This window comes from Mesoplodon bidens (genome assembly GCF_964165515.1).
Source record: "Mesoplodon bidens genome assembly, chromosome: 10".
In the NCBI taxonomy this organism is placed as follows: Eukaryota; Metazoa; Chordata; class Mammalia; order Artiodactyla; family Ziphiidae; genus Mesoplodon; species Mesoplodon bidens.
Genome location: NC_138172.1, coordinates 35,609,264 through 35,629,495, shown reverse-complemented (window position 1 = coordinate 35,629,495; position 20,232 = coordinate 35,609,264). Strand labels below are relative to the sequence as shown.

The window sequence follows — 20,232 nt, the reverse complement described above, 5'->3', positions numbered from 1 at the left end:
CCCCCTAATTAAAAGCAGGGCTCATCAGAGATGTATCCAAGTCTGGACTCTGGCTGGCTTAGTGCAGTGGGCTTGGGTTGGTCTGTGCTGCCCTGGGCCTATACCCTCATGGTCAGAGGGGTGAAGAGGGCATGGTGGCTGATGGCCAGGTTCCAGAAGGGCCTGCTGCAGAGTCATGTCCTGGTGGCCCTGATCTAGAAATAGCCTGGAATAGTAATCGAGACCTGAGTATTTGGGGACAACCTGGCCGAAAGTAAGATCCTGATTGTCAAAACCAGTCAGATGGAGGGGAAAGTGGGGCAGGTATGGCAGCTGATAAAGGCCATCTGCATGGAAGATGGGAGAGAGACCAGAGAGGGAAAGGCTGAGTCGTGACATGGAGAGAGAGAAGGAGGCTCTTAGGAAAGTCCTCAAGGAGGGACGAGCTGTAACCTGACCCAGGCCAAGAGCCAGTTCCTCTAATTTTTCTTTTTTTTAAGTCAAACATGGAAAAAATCACACTCCAGTGTCATATTGCAGGGGAAAGTTTCAGTGTAGCTACTGTTGTGGTTTATTTTTATTTTTTAAGAATTTTATTATTATTTTTTAAACAGCAGTTTCTTATTAGTCATCAATTTTATACACATCAGTGTATACATGTCAATCCCAATCTCCCAATTCATCCCACCCCCACCCCCACCCCCCGCCGCTTTCCCCTCTTGGTGTCCATACGTTTGTTCTCTACATCTGTGTCTCTATTTCTGCCCTGCAAACTAGTTCATCTGTACCATTTTTCTAGGTTCCACATATATGCGTTAATATACGATATTTATTCTTCTCTTTCTGACTCACTTCACTCTGTATGACAGTCTCTAGATCCATCCATGTCTCAACAAATGGCCCAATTTCATTCCTTTTTATGGCTGAGTAATATTCCATGGTATATATGTACCACATCTTCTTTATCCATTCGTCTGTCGGTGGGCATCTAGGTTGCTTCCATGACTTGGCTGTTGTAAATCGTGCTGCAGTGAACACGGGGGTGCATGTGTCTTTTTGAATTATGGTTTTCTCTGGGTATATGCCCAGTAGTGGGATTGTTGGATCATATGGTAATTCTATTTTTAGTTTTTTTGGGAGTCCTAGCCACGGCAATCAGAGAAGAAAAAGAAATAAAAGGAATCCAAATTGGAAAAGAAGTAAAACTGTCACTGTTTGAAGATGACATGATACTATACATAGAGGATCCTAAAGATGCCACCAGAAAACTACTAGAGCTAATCAATGAATTTGGTAAAGTTGCAGGATATAAAATTAATGCACAGAAATCTCTTGCATTCCTGTACACTAATGATGAAAAATGTGAAAGAGAAATTAAGGAAACACTCCCATTTACTGTTGTGCTTTATGACGTCAGATAAATTCTTTCTTCTCTCTCAGCCTCAGTTTACCCCTCTGTATTTCACAAGCTGAGGCATCTCACATTTGGACATGACGTGGTTTGATGTCTCTGGTCGCTCTTTCACCTGGGCTGTGGTGGCTCCTTCGCCCCCCTTCTTCACAACATCCTGGGCTGACCCCATACCTTCCCAGTCACGTTCAGTTATTGAAACTTGAGTGTCAGAGCCTGAGTTAGGCTTCCCCCGGCCCCAGCCATTGTAGGAAGGGAGCAGGACCTAGTCTTCCCCTTTCTGTCCTCCATGCCCCCAGCCTGCACCCCTCAATAATCGGCTCCAACTGCTCCACTTTTGAGGAAGCAGTAAGAGGACAAATACTTTTTCACCTAACGGGGCTCGACTGAGGGTTTCTTCCTGGTTGGTTTGCAGCTTCCATAACTGAAACTGGCCGGGTGGCAGGCCCTCCATCTGGCAGGCATCCACACGCAGGGGTCTCCAGGGTTCTGTGGACGGCTTGCTGAGCCCTCCCCACCACAGAGGCCCTGACCTGGTACTCACGGCTCTGGCTCAGCCCCCTGATCCCTACTGCACTGCCTGTGTCGCTAGGCTGACCCACCTCCCTTGGTGACCAGTCCCTTCGGGTGAGGCCCCAGAGATAACTCAAGCCTGAGACCCCATGGAGAAGCTCGTGAGAAGCTCACAGGAAGCTCGCAGGTCCCTGCCGGGCAGGAAGGCAGCATGGTGACTGCCCTGCCTCTTTGCTTCTCCCTGTTCTGGGAAGGGGAGTGGCCGTTCAGGACTGGCTGACGCCGAGTCCCTGGGGGATAAGGAGCTAGTGTTTCCTTCGTTTGAGCATGACCATCTTCATGACTCTCTTGAATTTAGAAAGGGGTCCTCTAGCTTCTCCTCCCAGATACTGTGATCGGCTCTCTGTCTTCCCTTCAAACCTTATTAGACTATAGCCCTTGGGGTGGCAGAGGGCTGGCTTAGTAAGCCCTGGGTGGGGAGGTGTTGAATCCTATTTCTTGGTTACTTAGAAAATGAGATGCTTAGTATTTCTTGTTGTCAGCGGGGAGCCCTGTCCTCTAATACCTGGGTAACAGCACACATCTCAGCCAACTCCTTTTTAAGTACAAAGTTAAGACTTTCATCCTCACGCACACTGCCTGCCTCTCTGCACCCATGCATGAGTGTCAAATGCAGAACCTGCACCCTTTAGGTGAGGCTGTCTTTTCATGGTTCTGGTTTTCTCTCTGTGACGGTGGTGTTTGTCAAAGTCTGAGGACCATTTCTTGTAGAGGATGGATGTTAAGTCTTACTTAAGGCTGTTACAATGTCACCCCAGCCCCGCTCCCTAAACCTCAGAGAGTCAACACGCGCTGTTCTGGGTCTGCTGTACGCTGACATCAGTGCTGACAGACCAAATTATAGTACTCCCTAACCCAGTTCTAAAGGATGAATGCCATGGCACTTAAAATATTTGGCAGAAACTATTATTTTAACTCATTTTCACAGTGGCTATGGGTTTTTTATAGTCTCGTAGGAACTTTGGTTAAATACAGAGTAAAAACTGAAAGCTCCTTGGGGAATAATGGGGAGTCAGGTCCTTCAACATCTTTTAAAAAATATTCCCTAAGCAGCAGTTTCTTTCGTGCCTGCAATTCTGAATTGTAGTGTGTGCCTCCAGGTGAAGATAAGCACCATATGTCATGGTGCATGTGTGTGTTTCCAAAGCCTCGGTGGTCACTGTAATTTTAGTGCCTGTGTATTTTCACAGGAAACAGTAAGGAAGAACTGTCAGCACCTGTTTTTAAAAATGTTTGTGTTTGCAAAGATTTTTGCTAATATTTCACACGTATCTTAGCCATTAAGCAAAAATGTTACACCCTTCATCTTAGCAGAAGGATCAGGGCTAGATAATCACTAGCATTCTCCTTTGCTTTATCTCGCAGGGAAGTGAAACCTAAAGGCGTTCTATCTCATGGGCACTAAGGGTCCAGAGCATGGGTCAGCAAACTTTTTCTGTAAAGAACTAAATAGTAAATAATTTAGGCTTTGCAGGCCATGCAGTTTTGGTCACAGCTGCTCAACTTTGCTGTTGTAGTGCAAAAGCAGCAATAGACAGTACAGAAATGAATGAGCCCTGCTGTGTTGCAGTGGAACTTTAGTTAGAAAAGTGTGGCTGGTGGACCAGACTTGGCCTGTGGGCTGTGACTTACCAGCCCCTGGTGTCGTGAGAAGTATGAGTTTTGAGTTGTCACTGAGAATCTAATCCAGCCCCGGAAGGTAGTACTCCTCGCTTGATGGCCTTTATATGAACACACGTCTCCTGCTGAAGGTTAATGAGGACGTAAGGCCAGGCTGGTCTTCAGTCTTCTCCTGAGGATGTGATCACACCTGCAGAGATTTATGTAGACCCCCGAGAGAATGCCTCATTTCCCCTCTTCACTCTACCTCAGGAGCTGTGCATCAAACACAGGGACATAGAGAGTGAAAGAATTCTTGACAACTTAAATGAAGTCATGGTTAAGGTGAGGGGTTAGCAGTCAGCACCTGGATGCTTTTCTGGGCAATTCTCACCAGTTGTGAATTTCTACCAGGGGCTGCCAACCTCCTTTCCCATGTGTGATGCTGTGCAGGTCTTTCCTGCTCAAATGCTTTCTCTCTTTCTCAGTCATGCTCACTCACATTGCCTCCCTCCTTTCCTTTTTCTTGCCCCAGCACATAATGCCACTACCAACACACACACACACACACACACACACACACACACACACACACTTCCCATACTCTGGCACACAAGAGGACAGAGATGATGACATGGATTCAGCTTTGGAAAGTTTGCCGCCATCAAGCCCGAGTCCCTAGTGGGTGGTACTTGGTACTGTCTCAGGGCATCACACAAGTGGTCAGGTCACCAGAGCAGTAAGATATTCATTTAAGTATATCCTCACCAGTGACCGACGATGCACTTGCACCCTATTATGCACTTTCTAGAGACAAACTCACGGTGAGCATAGTCAAATGCTAGACCTCAGATGGGAGCTGAGGACAAGGTGAGCCCTGGTTAGTCTCTCCAGCCTCCTGCTGCTCCTGCCCTTTAATCTGACCTGTAAGTTGGTTATTCTAAAAAGTCGGTTATAGGGAGACTCATTTAAAAAGATAGAAACACTTCTTTTTTTTTTTTTTTTTTTTTTTTTGCAGTAAGCGGGACTCTCACTGTTGTGGCCTCTCCCGTTGTGGAGCACAGGCTCCGGACGCGCAGGCTCAGCGGCCATGGCTCACGGGCCCAGCCGCTCCGCGGCACGCGGGATCCCCCCGGACTGGGGCACGAACCCGTGTCTCCTGCATTGGCAGGCAGACTCTCTCCCGCTGCGCCACCAGGGAAGCCCAGAAACACTTCTTAAAGATAATTTTAACCTAGACTATATAACTGAACACTTATTTGCCAATATTTTGGAGTCGGGCCAAAGGCTTTTTTTTTTAAAATATTTATTTCTTTATTTATTTTTGGCTGCGCTGGGTCTTAGTCGTGGCACATGGGATCTTTGTTGTGGCATGCATGAGGGATTTAGTTCCCTGACCAGGGGTTGAACCTGGGCCCCTTGCTTTGTGAGTGTGCAGTCTTACCCACTGGACCACCAGGGAAGTCCCCAAAGGCTCTTTTGAGTATCACGCATCTACTGGTCGGGTGCCCATTTTCTTTCTTGCATAAGCGACACCTGTAATATACCTACAGTATCCGATTGTGTTTTATTTGAATCAGAGTAAGAACTTAAAGATACATGAGAAGAGAGCAGAGAGCAATTCTGAATGTGTATGGTTTTCCCTTTTCCCTTGCTGTCATCTGACTTGTATCCGACTCCACAACAAACCCTTCAGCAACAGTTCTTATCAAGTACTTCTGGGGGATTCAGCTGAGTTTTTGTGTAAGCAATGACTCTTTTTGCACTCATGTTTCATCATTTCAAGCACCATGCGATTGTTAGGTAGTTACAGTAACAAGCATACAACTCAAGCGTTGAGGACAAAAATGTATAATCTTTCTAGAAATTAACTTGGGAGCCACATGGGTTTGGTATGGCGTGGGCTTTGGTCATTATCTTTTACCCAGAAGAATGTCAGTTCATCTGACCAGATGGTTAAAAGCAAATCAATTTAGAGAGCTTCTGCCTATTAGAAAAGAGGTCAAGACCTGAACTTCCACCCTCAATTCCCAGTAAAATAATAACCGTTTATTGTTAACAAGCGCTGGGCATTGCACGTTAGTTCATTTATTCCTTTGACAGGACTGGCACTGATTAGGAAACCAAGGCTCAGAAGGGTGAAGTTCTTGTCCCAGGTTACACAGCTGGATAAAGTAGGAACTTTGAACTCAGGCTGTCTGACTCTAAAATTCACTGTGCTACCCAGCTTACAACTGGTAGTCAGAAGTCATCCAGCTAGATTTCAGTTTTCCTTATCCTGCCTTGAGGGGTGTCTGGTTGTTTAAAAAGTAGCAAACTGGTGGATTGTAGGCCCTACAGAGGTGATACAGGACCTATTTACCTTTTACTGGCTGTAATGAGGGAGTCGTCTTATCTCACATCTTTGCCTCTCTCTGTGCTCATACGTCTGGGCTGTGAAAAATATGCACAACTGGATGTTACAGTTGAACTTTTGTTCTGGATTTGGATTTTTTTTTAAGTTTGGCATTTGAGCAGAATCACAAGTTGTAGAAAGTGGTAATCTCTAGACATTTGAGGTCTGATTCACCAACGCTATTGGAATTAAAGAAAAACTTGTATTTGTGTGCTCCATTTTATCCTAACTCACTAGGATGTTTTTATAAATAATGAACCTAGATATTTAGCAAATGGCATGTATTTAGCTGTTGAAGCTTTCATGGGATCTTCTGTTCATATGTTTCAAAGTTATCCTAAAGATAGGAGTTTGCCTGAACACTGAATTCACTGGGAAGTGACTATGGAAAGTGAACTATACTGGCATATAGAGGCAGCTTTAAAATACAGAGTATAGAAATTAAGCAGCTTGACAGTTCTCTTAGGAGGTACGCTTATGAAGTATTGAGAGCCTCAAGTGTGATGATTTCAGTTGGTCACAGAGTGTTAATGAATTTTGAATTGAGGCAGTTATGATTAAGCCTGTTGCCTTTTTCAACACTAATCATTATTAAAATGATGATTGATCTTAGTGATTATGAAACCATTAAAAAGGCATCTGCCTATGCCTGAATTAACAGGATGGATGTAGGTTTTGTAGTTGTAGCCAAACAGGACTTTAGTGATTGTGATTTCAAGGTGCTTGTTTGTTTAGGCTCCTTCCTGTGTTTTCGGAGCCTGCAGTACTGTTTTTTGTCACAGGGTACAAACAGTGGGGTTGAGGGGTAGTGCTTGGTGCGACCCTTTGGGCCTCACTGTGGCCTGTAAAGTGAAAGGAGTAGGGTGGTTTCTCAACGTTCCAGAACCCCACCCTTGACTGGGGAGATGCTTGTGGAGACCCTTCCGTGAACATTCAACAACACAGCCGCATGATGACGGCAGCCACTTTATTGAGTGCAAGCCATGTGCCAGGCATTTGCGCCATCAGTATTAATCCTTAATTCCCCCAGGGTGGTGGTGGCCCCATTGAGAGGATGAGGAAACTGCTGCCTGAGAATTTCAGTGCTTTCCCTCGGGCCACACAGCTGGTCCAGCAGAACCGGGGTTTGAAACTATTCTTCATTATCTACAGTCTTGTGCTTCCTTAAAAGAGAGTTCTTTTGGGAGATTGCTGCAGTCTTAAGAAAGCTGGGGAAAGACTTCATCGCATCCAATGTATGAAGATACAAAAACATGATTCAGAAGAATAGCCTCAGGCTCTGTAGAGCCCACCCAGCTCAGAGGGCCTTTTACCCTAGCCAACCACCTTTCCCATAAAGCAACTAGGGAAGAGGGACCCCATTTCTCCCTCGTGTCCCCCCTCCTGTGTGAATTATAGACGCCTCTGTCCTGATCACCCTGCTCCCACCTAGGAGGTGTGTGTGCCTGATGGCAAGCAGCCCCGGGCCTGCCAGGGGATACATGTGACTCTCGTTGCCCTACGAGCTCCGGTCTTGGGTGGGGACCATGGCCCAGGTCTTCACATGCCCCCATGCTCCCTACCCTGCTTCTGTGACCTGATGCCCCACTTAGGGCCCAGCGTGGGTGTCATTTCACTCCCTGTTCCGGTCTGGTTTTTATGAGCCATCCCTCATATGGACTCGAGGTGGATCAGGGAAGGTGGGCAGGCTGTGGGGTAGATCAAGTCTGCTAGAGCCTTCCCTCCTTTCTATGTCCAGCGCCCAGGTGTCCTCGGCTGCTTTTCCTGCCCCCAGTGCTCGGCGTGCCGGTGCTGCCCTTTCCCCCTCTGGGTTTCAGTTTCTCCATCTATTGGAGGACGGTGCTATTGGGGCTCTGGAGTGCCTTCTGGATCTGTGGTTCAAAGCCTTCCCCACCCCGTCCTCCCTTCAGTGCCCCACTGAGATGCCTGTATCTTCTTCCTTCTCATAAAAACTCCCATCTTGGTCTCAGCCACTCTCCTTTCCTTCCTCTCCAGGTGACCCTAGAGACAGCTGACTTCCAAGATGGCCCCACTTCTTCTCCTAGGACAGGCAGGGAGCTCACTGCCCAAGCTTGTCCTACGTCTCTGGTTCCTTATGTGGAGATTCAGTTCTTCCTCCAGAAACATACCTAGGACGTGTGCCTCATCCCCATCACTTCCTGGGTTGACTCTTTTTGACTGTTTGGTTTGCTTCTTGGGTATTTGGCCTTGTACACAGTTAGGGATTCTTTAAATACCTTTTAACTTCAGGGGTTTTGTGGATGGATGTGTGTGTGGAAGGGGAGAGTGTGTGTAGCTAAGCATGAGGGTAAGAGAGTGGTTATTATTCCCCACTGGTGTCCAGTGGTGGGTCCAGATTATTGGCTTCCAGAGCTCTGTTTGTCAACATTTTTTTCTGTGGGGGGGGCAAAGGTAGTAGATACATTTTACATTGTAGCTCCCAAACATCTATGTATATATCATCTGAAAACATGACTTTGATGAAAATATACTTACACTCACTAAATTCTCATATTTGCCATGCTTTCCAATAGTTTCCGTTCTATTTTATTTCATTTTTCAAAATTCCTGGATGTAAACCACAAAATGAACTTCATATTCATTCCACTTTAAGCGTCTTCTCCATTACAGTGTACATTCCATGAAGACAGGCAAAAATTATTCTAATTCCTATAATTTGTGCTCAATTCATATTGTCAGCGGATTCTTCTAAGCAAATCCTCTGGAGAAATATTTTTGTTCTGAGAAACAGTTTCATTCAAAAGATAAGGTGACTTGTGTCACTGGTCTGCTTTCCTTCCACATTAGCTGTTAGAAATCTCGGAGGCACGTTAATAAAAATGTGTTCATAGAACACATCTTGGTTATGATCTTATTCCTGTTTCATTTTCTTTTCTTTTCCTTGTTAATTTTAATTTCTCATCTTATGATTTGTCCTAAATATTTAGACTTCCAGCTGATTTTAAAGATGCTCAGTGAGAAAACCACAAATCAGACATACCTAAAAGTAGAGACAGAAAATACCCCATGATCTTGCTTTCAGAGGAAAGCCTTTTCATTTTCAGGTGTCTGTGCTGCAGACTGGCTTATTAAGAGATCTCCTCAGACATCAAAGGGATCATGTTATTCGCATTATTCCTGTAGTAATGTATCATAGACATCCTTCCCTGCCCTTACATGTAGATCTCCCGCTTTCTTTTAAACAGCCATCTAGGATTCCCTTACTTATTTACTTCAAATTTTTATATTTTTGCTGCCTAGAGTTCTTTTTTGGAGCGAGGCAGATACTAAATAACAAGTTACCTTAAAAAGAACAGTAGAGGTTAGGAACTAACCCTAGCCACTTGACCAAACAGAATCCCCTCTAGTGACTGCTTCTGCAGCCACCAGTTTTCCTGAGAATGGAATTGCTCATAGAAAGCCTGTGCGGGTCTGAGCTTGGGGGATGGTGGCAGACACGCCTGCTGCACCCCCTTGCTGGCCACCCCAGCCCCGGCTTCTGGGAGCTGGTAAGTGACAGAAGAGGGAGAGGTTTGACTGGCAAGGCCAGATCAATGTGAGGGATGCTCCCCAGCTTGGAGTGGGTGTGCAAACACTCAATTCTGCTTAGTCATGGCCTTGGGTATTGATTTCTACTTCAGGACCACAATTAGGTGGTGCCTGGTTTTTAACCCACCCAATGTCTTTTAAATTAACTTCATTTTACTTTCTAATGCTAAAACAATGATGAATTATAGGCATGGAGTAATTAATCTTCTGAGTAAATGTATCACATATTTTATCCCAGTTATAGACTCCACACTTTATGTATTTTTAAACACTGATTCATGACTTTATGAATTTATTCAGAAAGAAATGATCCATGTTCCTATGGTCTTGTTACATTTATTGGAAAAAAGCTGACCGTGAATGAGGGTTGTTCATCCCAAAGACTGGTTTTTGTGGTGGAGAGACACACCTGGTGAGCGGAATGGTGGCTGCTCCCCCAGCCCACCTTTGCTGGCACGGTTGACACGTGGCCTGGGAGCTGGGCCCTGTTTCACCTCCTGAGTGTCCTGTTCTATGATGGGCCCTAGGCAGACTTTGCTGGACAGTCCAGGTGGTGTAGGAGCTGGGCTAGATGGGCATCTGTCTCCCTCAGAGAGGAGCCGGTGCTGACCCTGGGCCGGCCCCCTCGAGGGGGAGATGCCTGCCCTGGGGGTGTGCAGACCTGCAGGGTGGGCAGTGACCTGGGCCCTGGACCCAGTGCCCATGTAGCGAGTAGTTAGCAGGTGCTCTGTGCCAGGCCCTGTGCTGTTCCTGGGGCGTGGCCAGGCCAGGGAAGCGTGTAACACAGACGCACCAGTAAAGTGAGCCAGCGTCCATGGGTGTGTGTACCCCACAGACCCTGGCTCACGTATTTTACGTGTGTTGCCTCATTCACATTCAACAGCAAACCTGGCCCACTTCTGCCCTTCTTATTCTCACTTTATGAAGAAACAGCAGCAAGGAGGGGTCAAGTCACTTGCTTGAGTCCACACAGCCAGTAAGGGGCAGATCTGGAAGCTGACCCCAGGCTCTTTGTCCTCTGGACAAGGTCAGAGTGCATCTGAACACGTGACTGCAAATGTTCTGAAATGGGGGCAGCACTGCCCACCAGGTGCCAACACTATTACAGTCGGCAGCTCCGCCCCCAAGGTGCATCCTCAGGCTGCTCCGTCCAAGTTGTCTGGATGACCCGCGGCTGAGGTCCTGGTGGAGCTCCATAAAAGCCCAGGCGAGACTTGGCAGCCATGGGACTGGCAAGGAAGTATGCTTCCCCGCCAGGTGGGTGCGGTAAGGCCTCTTCAAACCAGAGGGCACGGTTACTGCTCTTTGTTTTTCCTGTTGACTGTGACCCTCATACATGAATGGAAATAGTAATCCTGCCTTTGCCTGTCTTACTCCGTAGTTTGGAGAATCAGTTGAGATGAGAGATAGGAACATGTTTCTTTTCTTAGATACTGTGTGCAGGTGTGCACATGGTGTGTTTATAGGGGTACCAGTGAGCATCGGGGGCGTGAAATGAGATTACACTTAGAATTCAGATGTCAGGAAATGTAATCATAGACAGGTGTGAAATCCTCTGTTAATGGAGAAAAGCAATGACTGCTTTCTTGTCAAAAGGAAGATGTTTGGTTTTAAACTTACTCAGTTCCTGCCATTTTGAAATGTTTGCCCATTTCTTTTCAGCCAAGGAAGTGGACACGTGGGAGCATGTGGTTCGTGTCAGGCAAATGAAGCAATACTAAGAAAAGACTTCTTTTATAAAATGATGGGGTTTGGCAGTTTTCACATGACCTGGGCCCATTAGATCCCAGGGAGGCAGTGAGCTACTTTGATCAGCCCCACGTAGGGCACATCATCTCACTGCCGTTTACCTTGACCTGAGCTGTCAGAAGAGGATGTAAAGGCCTGACACAGTTAAGAAAGAAAGACGAGCTCTGTACTTCCACCTAGGAGAGGCGAATGGATCTGGGCCTGGGTGTCAGAACTGCTGGTGGGGCTCCCTGACAGTGAGACAAGGTCTCGGCCCAGGCGCTCAGAAATGCAGCATTGGGCTCTGCTTTTTTTCTCCTTTTTTTTCGTGGATGATGCCATCTTGGTGTTTATTGAGACTAAGTGCTCATTTCTCTGCTCTGTACGGTGAGAGGGTCTGCAGAGGTAGATGTAATGGATCTTGCCCTCAAGGTAGTGACAATCTACAAATAATACAAGACGACACCCCATAGGTTCACCTGCCCAGCTTAGACCAAGAGCTCTGGAAAGCAGGGCAGTGCCTTGCCTCTCTGCTTTCTTTCATGGCCTCATACGTAGTTGGTGCTCAAGCATTTGTTGTTATGATTTACTTTCATGATTAACTGCAGGTGGTGCAACTTTTAACTCTGGGGTGGCAAATAGTTTTGACTCACATGCCCACTGCAGTCTGGGGGTGATGCCTGATCGGGCACCATGTGAAGCTGCGTTAGGGTGCAGTCGGAGGAGTGCTGGCTGGAGACGGGCGAGGGGTGTCTGCTGCAGGGGTGCCTGGGGAGCAGAGGAAGTGAAATGCCCCCGTCTTCTCTGGAAGGGTGGAGCAGATCAATAGAAAAAACACGCTTTCAGTGACGGAGAAGAGCAGTGACAGAGACCAGAGGGTCCAATGGGTGTGACATATGCAGGGTGTTATGGGAGCTGACAGACGGGAGCAGAGGGGGTCGTGGAGGAGGAAAGGGAATTGGGTGGAACAGAGGCCCTGTGCCCGGCGGGGTAACATATCAGTTGTTTGTTGGTGCATAGAGCATAGACAGATTGTGTAGAGGTCCTTGGGGATGCCACATGGAGGAATTGAGACGTGATACTGTCCTCCGCTTTTCAAGAAGCTTTCCCAAATGCTCCACACCCAATTAGTTGCTCCATTCCACATCTCCCCACAGGAGATTCCCAGTACTCTGCTTTAGCTTTGATTGTCGTCTGCTCTGTCTAGAAATGTCGATGTATACATCTGCTGTCCTCCACCAGGACATGGACACTGTCTTAGCCGTCTTTTATCTCCATTGCTCAGGACCGCACCTGGTATGGAATAGATACCCAGTGAATATGGTTGAATTAAATTGAAATAGGGTGCCTGAAGTCCAAGCAAGGTGGGGTGGAGGTGGGCAGTGCCTTCGTGGTGAAGCTGGGTGAGGAAGTGTATGGCTGCCAACCATAGAATGTACCCACTACCAAGGGGTCCCAGGATGAGTGGGATGGGAAGCAAGCCAAGTCTGAGGCATCAAGTTTTCAGGAGTGTGTTGAGTCCCAGAAACCAGTTGGAATTCAAGACAGCAATAGAGAATGGATGAGATGGAAGGAGGAAATCTGGAAAACTGAGCCTAGATGAATTCCCAGGGGCAGTGACTTGCAGGGCTTATGGGTCCTGTGCACAGAGAACCATCCCTAAGCCTGTGGGTCAAAGGGAATCATCCAAGGAGTTGAATCTCTTGAGAAGTGAGGAGCTGCTGAAGATTCTCTTAGGTGCTTAACTTTCAGAGAAGCAGAGTGATCCTGTAGGCCCCCGGTATCTAGTTAGGACTTTTGTTTGCAATTGACCAAAAACCAAACCTAAACTGGCTCAGTTTATTGGCTTTTGTAACTGAAAAGCCAATTCTCCCCCAAAAGTGGGGGGAGAATTTTGCCTTCAGGTTCAGCTTGATCCAGGGGCTCATACAGTAGCATCAGAGCTAGGTGCTTTCCTCTGTCTGAGCTTCTCTGTCTTTCTGTTTGGCCCTCTCTCTCCTCATCTTTTGGCTTGGCTTCCCTAGGTGTTGGCTTTTCATCTTTATGTCCCCTTGGTAACTCTAGGCTTATAGCCTCTGAGAGCTAAGTCAAGCCAATGACAGAACTTCTGGCCTAGTGGCTGAGTGAAACCCAGGATTAGCTTTAACTGAACCTGGTTGGTGGGCATTGGGACACATGCCTATCCCTGAACCAGTAACCTGGGTCACATACTGACCCTTGTGGTCCCTGGACTGAAAGTAGGAAAGGAGCAATTCTCAGAGGAAAGTCAGGGTGCTGTTACCCTGTGAGTTTTGCTGGGTGGCAAGAACCATAATGAGCCACCCACTGCCAGCTGCTTGCTTTACCCCTGCAGCCAAGCAGCAGCTGCCTCTGTGCTGCCGGTAAGTGAGGCCACATCCAGCGAGAGTGCCCTGTCAGCTTCCTCTGCCCTCTTCCCATGGACCAGATGCCTTTGAAGTTGGTCTCCATGGAGTGGTCAGCCAGGCCACCTGCTGGCCACCTTCATTTGTCATCTCGGATACATTCTGGACGGCATCCGGGGCAGTGGCCCTGCTTGGCCTGGGTGGTCATGGGGTCACTGGGATGGCGACAGTCCTATGAGGTTCCTGTCCCATCTCCTGGTCCTCCTACTAGGACTCCACTTCCAGAGCCCGGGAGTGCGGCCTTGCCCCTTCCTGTCCCGGGTGGCCTTTGATGGCGAGTTTCTGATGGTTCACAGGGCTCTTTCCCGCTTCACTTAATCTGATTTTCACCATCACCTGAGTGGGCAAGGGTGAGTATCCTGGTTTTATGGATGAGGAAACTGAGAAGCAGAAGGGGCAAGTGACTTAGCCGAGTGCCACAAGAAATGGACTCACTTGCATGTGCTCTACAATTTGTACTTAGAAACCAAAGGTGAAGAAGAAGGAAGGCATGCTGACTATTCCAGCCAGTCTCTTCATGTGAATGTGTTGTCAGCTACCCATTGGCGGCCTTCTAAGTACATACTTCATTAATACCTGCAGAGGAAAGCATTACCTCTGTTTACATCCCAGTGCTCTGAGCCGAGGCCGCCTGCTGCTCCCCCTCCCGTGATCCCTGGCAGAGTTTACTGGAGGTTGAATCACACATCAGAACCCTGTAAGAGTGGCCACAGCTCTTGAGGGCACCTCCTGGAACGTGTGAGGCAGCAGGTGGGAGGGTCTCTCGGGCAACCTCGGGTGACCTGGTCACCTGACAAGGCAATGGCTGCTCTTGGATCTTGCTGCTCCTGGTTGGCTGTCCTCCCTGGGGTCCCTGGTCCCTCACATGGCTTCCCTCTGAAGCCTGAGTCTGGACATTGCTCATCAGGTCACAGAGAATTGTAATTTCACACTGGAAGACATCATCCATTCAGGCTTCTTGTCTTACAGGTGAGAAACGGAGACCCAGCCTTAGAACCTTACCTCCTCTCACTCCCACCCCCAAGTCCATGGTGTCCCTCGGTCCCTTCATCCTCCCCCTCCCCTCACACCTGTGCTCCTGCAGCCCTGGACCTCTCATCACCCTTGATTGATTTGCCCTTGTGGGTGCTCCTCCCTCTGACTAGAGGTGGGGAAGCCGTGGGTGCAGAGTAGGAGCTGTGAGGCTCTTCCCAGGTGTTTAGTCGTGGGCGTTTTCCTGGGACGGGGCCTGCAGTATTGTTATGGGTGGGATGTCTGTGTCCCGCCCTCCCTCCCCTGCCTGTGTTCATGTGTTCAAAGCTCAACCCCAGTGGGATGTTGTATGGAGGTGGGGCCTTTGGGAAGTGTTTTGGGTTAGATTAGGTCTTGAGGGTGGGGCCCTCATGTTGGGATTAGTGCCCTGAGAAGAAGAGGAAGAGATCTCTCTCTCAATGTGTATATTTCCACCAAGGAAAGGCCAGATGAGGACATCATGAGAAGTCAGCCATCTGCAAGCCAGGTAAAAGGCTCTCACCAGACATCAGATCAACTGGCACCTTGATCTTCCCAGCCTCCAGACTGTGAGAAATAAGCCTCTGTTTGTTTCAGCCACCTAGTCTATGGTATTTTGTTATGGAAGCCTGAGCTGACTAAAACAATTATGGAACGTCTTATCAGGAAGGGCTATTGAATAACGTTTGGTCAAAACTTCTCATTTTGCTCATTTATTTCTTCATTTATAAATACCAAGTATCTATTTTTGTGAGACTTGGGAATACAGTGATATATGAAATAGAAATGGTCTCTGATTTTATAAGAAATTATCATTTATTGGGAGAGACATATATCAAAGAGGTAGTTTTTTTTTTAAATTAAAATGTTCCATTGTGAATAGGGCTATGCAGAAATATGGTGAGCTTTGACAGTGGGCCCAGATTTTGTCTGGGAGGTCATCAAAGCTTTTGCTGAGAAAGTGTCATTTAAGCTGAGCCTCAAAGGACAAGTAGAACTTAGCCTGATGAAAAGGCGGGAATTGGTGGGGGTCAGGGTGGAGGGAGGCATTCTACAGTGAGGGAACTGGATGTGGACCTGAGTCACTCAGGGGCTGAGCTGGGGCCAGCAGAACACAGATATAGCTCCAAGCCCTGCGTTCTCTCCACAGCCCTGTGCTGGGCTTGTGCTACTGCTGTATCAGGGTTGTGTGCTCACCGAAGAGGGGAGTGGACACACACGGGGGTAGGCACACCAGGTGGGTGAAGCAGCGTGGGCAGAGGCACGGAGAAGGGAAATCATGGACTTGGGAACACAGTGGGAGGGAGCAGCTCGGCCCATGATTTGGAGTGGACACTCCTGCAGGAGAGAAGCAAGCAAGCCAGAAGGTACAGAAGGGTGGAAGGTGAGGGCGTTCACCAGGGGCTCCAGCTGGGATTGAAAGGGAGGGCCTGTGAGACGTTGGGATCAGCTATTTATTGTCTCTACAGTCTGACCATTGATTCCAGGTGTGTTATAGGAAGGGTTTTTGGTAACTTAGAAAGATTCCTACCCTGCTTGTTTTGCTTTTTGGTACATATGCTAGAATCCCAAGTTCTCATGTTTTTATAGTCCCCTTTCAGTCTGGCTTTGTTGCTTAATTCCTTCTCTTTTTTTCTTTTCTACCTCCTATTAGCACCTGTGTGTACTTTATGTGTGCCCTGTATGGTGCTGGATGCTGGGGTTACAAAGACAGTAAGAGACGATCTCTGCCAATGGGGAGCCCGGGACTGCAGGACACAGAAGGGTTATGTGTGTGGAGGGGAGACTCTGTACCTTCTACTGCCAGGCTGTACGCCAGGAGACCACTGCAAAGACGGGCCCTGTGGGTGGATGAGCAAAGCAGAGAGGTGAACCTTACATGGCTCATCAAGCCTTGTTGATCTTTTGACAGCAGGCCAGGAGCTCTGTGAGGGTAGGGTTCAGGCTTTCTGAGGAGGACCCAGGTGCTCAGGGATAGATGGGTGGATGATGGATGGATGGATGAATGGATGAATGGATGGATAGATTGATGGTGGATGCATGGATGGATGAATGGATGGATAGGTTGATGGATGGATGGATGTTAGTACCATAGCACTAGTAAAGGGATGCTTAAAAATAGGACAGCTGCCAACCAAGTACAGTTAAAGATCCTGGCATCTCCTATTCCCCGCCAGTTGACAGTTTCTGTTTCTCAAGGCTCTGTGAGGGGTTAACTGGTTTCTAGACTGTTGGTTTAGAGCCTCTCCTGTTTGGTGAAACTTTACTGTTTAAAGAAGATAAATCAGGTTGCAGAATTTGATTTTAAACCTTTATTTCTCTAGTGACTTGAGTCTCATGGGGGACTTTTCATCCACATAATAGGGTGGTCTCTGGTGAAGAATTGGTGCTTTCTTAAAAGATGGTTTGCTGGCCCTACCCACCCAGGATCCCTTGTTAGTGAGGCGGATCCCTGCTGGTGGCTGGTTGAGTGTGCCTGGCAAATGCAGGGAGACTGGGGTGCAGGAATCATGTACTATTTTTGTTTAGCCTGGGGTAGGGCTTTTAAGGTGCAGTCCCTGCCCAGGGGCCACCTCATTTCATGTTCAGTTCTTGAGGGCTCTTGCTTACCTCTTTTCAGCCATCCCATTCCTTCATCCGTTCTGTGGTTTCTTCCATCCCAGCTGCTGACTCCATATCTTTTCTGTGCGACGTCTCACGGCCCTTCAGCCAGTTGCACGTTCCCACCCCACCCTGCAAGGAACCTGACTTTTTTGGCGGCTTCCTTTCAGATCACTGACCCAACATTCTTTTCTCAAATGAACAATCCTCTTGTGAAGTAATTGCCTCCCCTTCCCATGATTGTTGTTTTGCAAGATTTTTTTTTAACACTACATTTGCTTAAATGTAGAGGTGTATTTGTTTTACTGGAGTCCTTTTAAATGGCAGGATTGGGGACCAGGATGACACTGGCTTCTGGGCAGACTGGTCTGTCGTGCTCTCCAGGCTGTGATTGTTCAGCTGGCACCATGGTAGAGTGTCTGTAAGAAAGAATCATGTTACAGCAAGGTTATATTTCTTATAATCAATTCCATCAAGTAATGCACTGAGGATTTTGGAAAGAGAAACCAAAGTCTTCAAAAAGGAGAGAGAGGAGGATGAGAGAAGGGGATAAAAGAACCCTAAACAATTCAGTTGCATGAATGGCCCTTGTATTATTGTGACAAAATTACTTGTAAGTAAACGCTAAAGAGGAAAAACAAGCTGTGTTTGGTAGGTGTACTCTCTGTTCCCTGTCTTGTTTGTCTGCTCTGCAGTATAGCGCTGTGTTGATATAGGGATATAACTGCTATGAATATTGATGGCAGCAAAAGCCTTTTTTTCCCCATCTGGCCCAGTAAATAAAGCAGAAAGGATAAAAAGGGAAGAGGAATTGTAAAATCCGCGTGCTGTTTCCAGCTTATCTTGTTCCCTTACAACTCTAACTCTCAAAAACATGTTGACGATCTACCTTTGGTGGTCAGGGTCTAATCTGAGTACAGTAGATTGGTTTATTCAGGGATTTTTTGCTTCTTGTTAAAGCAACAGGGTGGCTTTTCCTTTTAGCTCTCTAGGTTAGCGTCACTGCCTCATTGAAGCTTTCCTGGATCTCTCCTCTGTAGCTGGTAGCAGTCAGTCTCTATTCCTCACTATCCACAGTGGCCTGAGGGCACCTCTCGTGGGAACCCACCACGCAGGGATGTGGCAGTGAACGGGAAGACGAGCCCTTGCTCTCATAGGCTCCCAAGGACTGCAGAGAGTGAACAGAGGAGTCCTTGGAGGTCTGCGTGTGGCACGAGGGGGCATGCACGCTGCTACCCTGGGAGATTTCAGCTGCTCACCGCAGCCTGGAGGGTGTGGCTGGCTGTGTGGAGGGAGTAGGTCATGGTCCGAGAAGGCCTCGCAGCCTGCTGAGGGGTGCGGGGTGCGTGGGATGGGATGAGCCAGGCTGAGAGCAGGACCTGCTGGCAGATCTGGAGGAAGCGTGAGTGTGGAGGTTGGGGATGAGCTAAGCTTTGAAAATTGAAAACACTTTGACTCTGGCTAACTGACCCCACAGAGGAATTTGTTAGACCGCTAGGATGGTGTTCTGAGGATCAAGGGGTGCTCTGGTGGCACATTAGGAATGACAGGGACCTTGAGGGGAAGAACCGATGAACTGGCTTTTCAGTGTGACCGGTGGGGAGTCGATAATGGGGGTAAAGCCTGGGGTACCGCCGGGGTTAGATGGTTTCCCTGCTGGTAAAGAGGAAGGATGCAGGGGCAAGGCTCGGTGAAGTCCCACCGGGGACTGGGACTCGTCTGCGATGGAGGGGTAGCACTCTGGCGGCGGATGGCTAGACCCCAGGGTGGCTTAGGCAAAAAAGTGCTCACATGGAACAAAGCAAGTCCTTGCAGGGGAGAAGAGGTCTAACCCTTTGGCCTTATCAGAGGGCAGAACTGCTTATGAAGGTTCGGAGTGCTCTTTGCCAGTTCCCTCTCCTGGGATGTCCTCTATGTACCACAACTGAACCCCTACCTCTTGCACCAGACTAAACCTTTCGAAGATAGGACCACAGTGGAGACATTTTTCTTACCTTGGCTCCTGGTGTGGGGCCCATCGCCCAGAAGAGGTGCTCACTAAGCATTTCCTGAGCCAAATTTATTTGCCCCCTTGCACCAGGCATCTTAATAAATGAATTCTATGACTTCCATTTTTCTGAGGCATTGGTAACTTTCCTCAGGTCTCACAGAGGAGAATTAATATTAGCAGAGAACTTTATGGCCTGTATGGGACAGTTTTAATTACTTACGAGTTTTCATTTACTTATTATTTCAGTAGCTTTTTGCCAGCAAATGCCTCTTGTAAAATTAATCGCACACATCTCAGCGGTCTATATTTCTATTGAAACCAATGCTGTATAAAGAAAACCTTTGTAAAAGAGGAAAGAGCCAACATTTTTAGACCTGCTGATGGATGCATTTTCTACAGCCCATGGAATTGCATGAGTTGGAACTGAAAAGGTCCTAAGAGCCCTCTAGCCTGAGGGTGGCATCTCGGAGGTCTGTGGCAGTCAGATGGGAGTGGCTGCTGAGTCTGGAAGAAGAGGATTCAGGGGCTGAGTCCAGACTCCCTGGGAACGTGCGTGGTGACCCATCAGTAGTGTCAGCCGGGAGAGGCGGCACGCCAGTAAGGAGGCTGTAGGCTTGCCGTCCTGAATCCCCTCCCCTTACTGTTCAGGTGAGGAAACTTAGGTCCAAGGGATTGGAGGGACTTGCCGAGGTCACCTTGCTGCTCAGTGACAGAGATGATCCTGACTTAGAAGTCAGATGGAAACCCGAGAGGAAGAGAGGGTCAAAGCAGATGCAATTTGCTTTCTTCCAAAGGACATTCTGTTCAAAGCCCTGTGGGAATCTTTGTTGCATCCTTGTGCTTTTCTGGGCCTGATTTGGCAATCTTGGGAGGAAAACACGCTGCATTTTGCAAATGTGTGCAAATAACAAACGTGCTGTTATGTCCTAGGCAGAGTCACTGCACACACATCAAGGCAGGTTGCAAAGTGCAGTAATATAGCCACTGATGAAAA

The 20,232-nt window shown here is 47.8% G+C and overlaps 1 protein-coding gene across 1 annotated transcript in view; it reads left to right on the top strand.

Moving 5' to 3' along the window:
• Window positions 1-20,232, top strand: part of CACNA1D (calcium voltage-gated channel subunit alpha1 D) — a 321,901-nt gene that overhangs the window by 144,786 nt on the left and 156,883 nt on the right. The window lies entirely within an intron of this gene.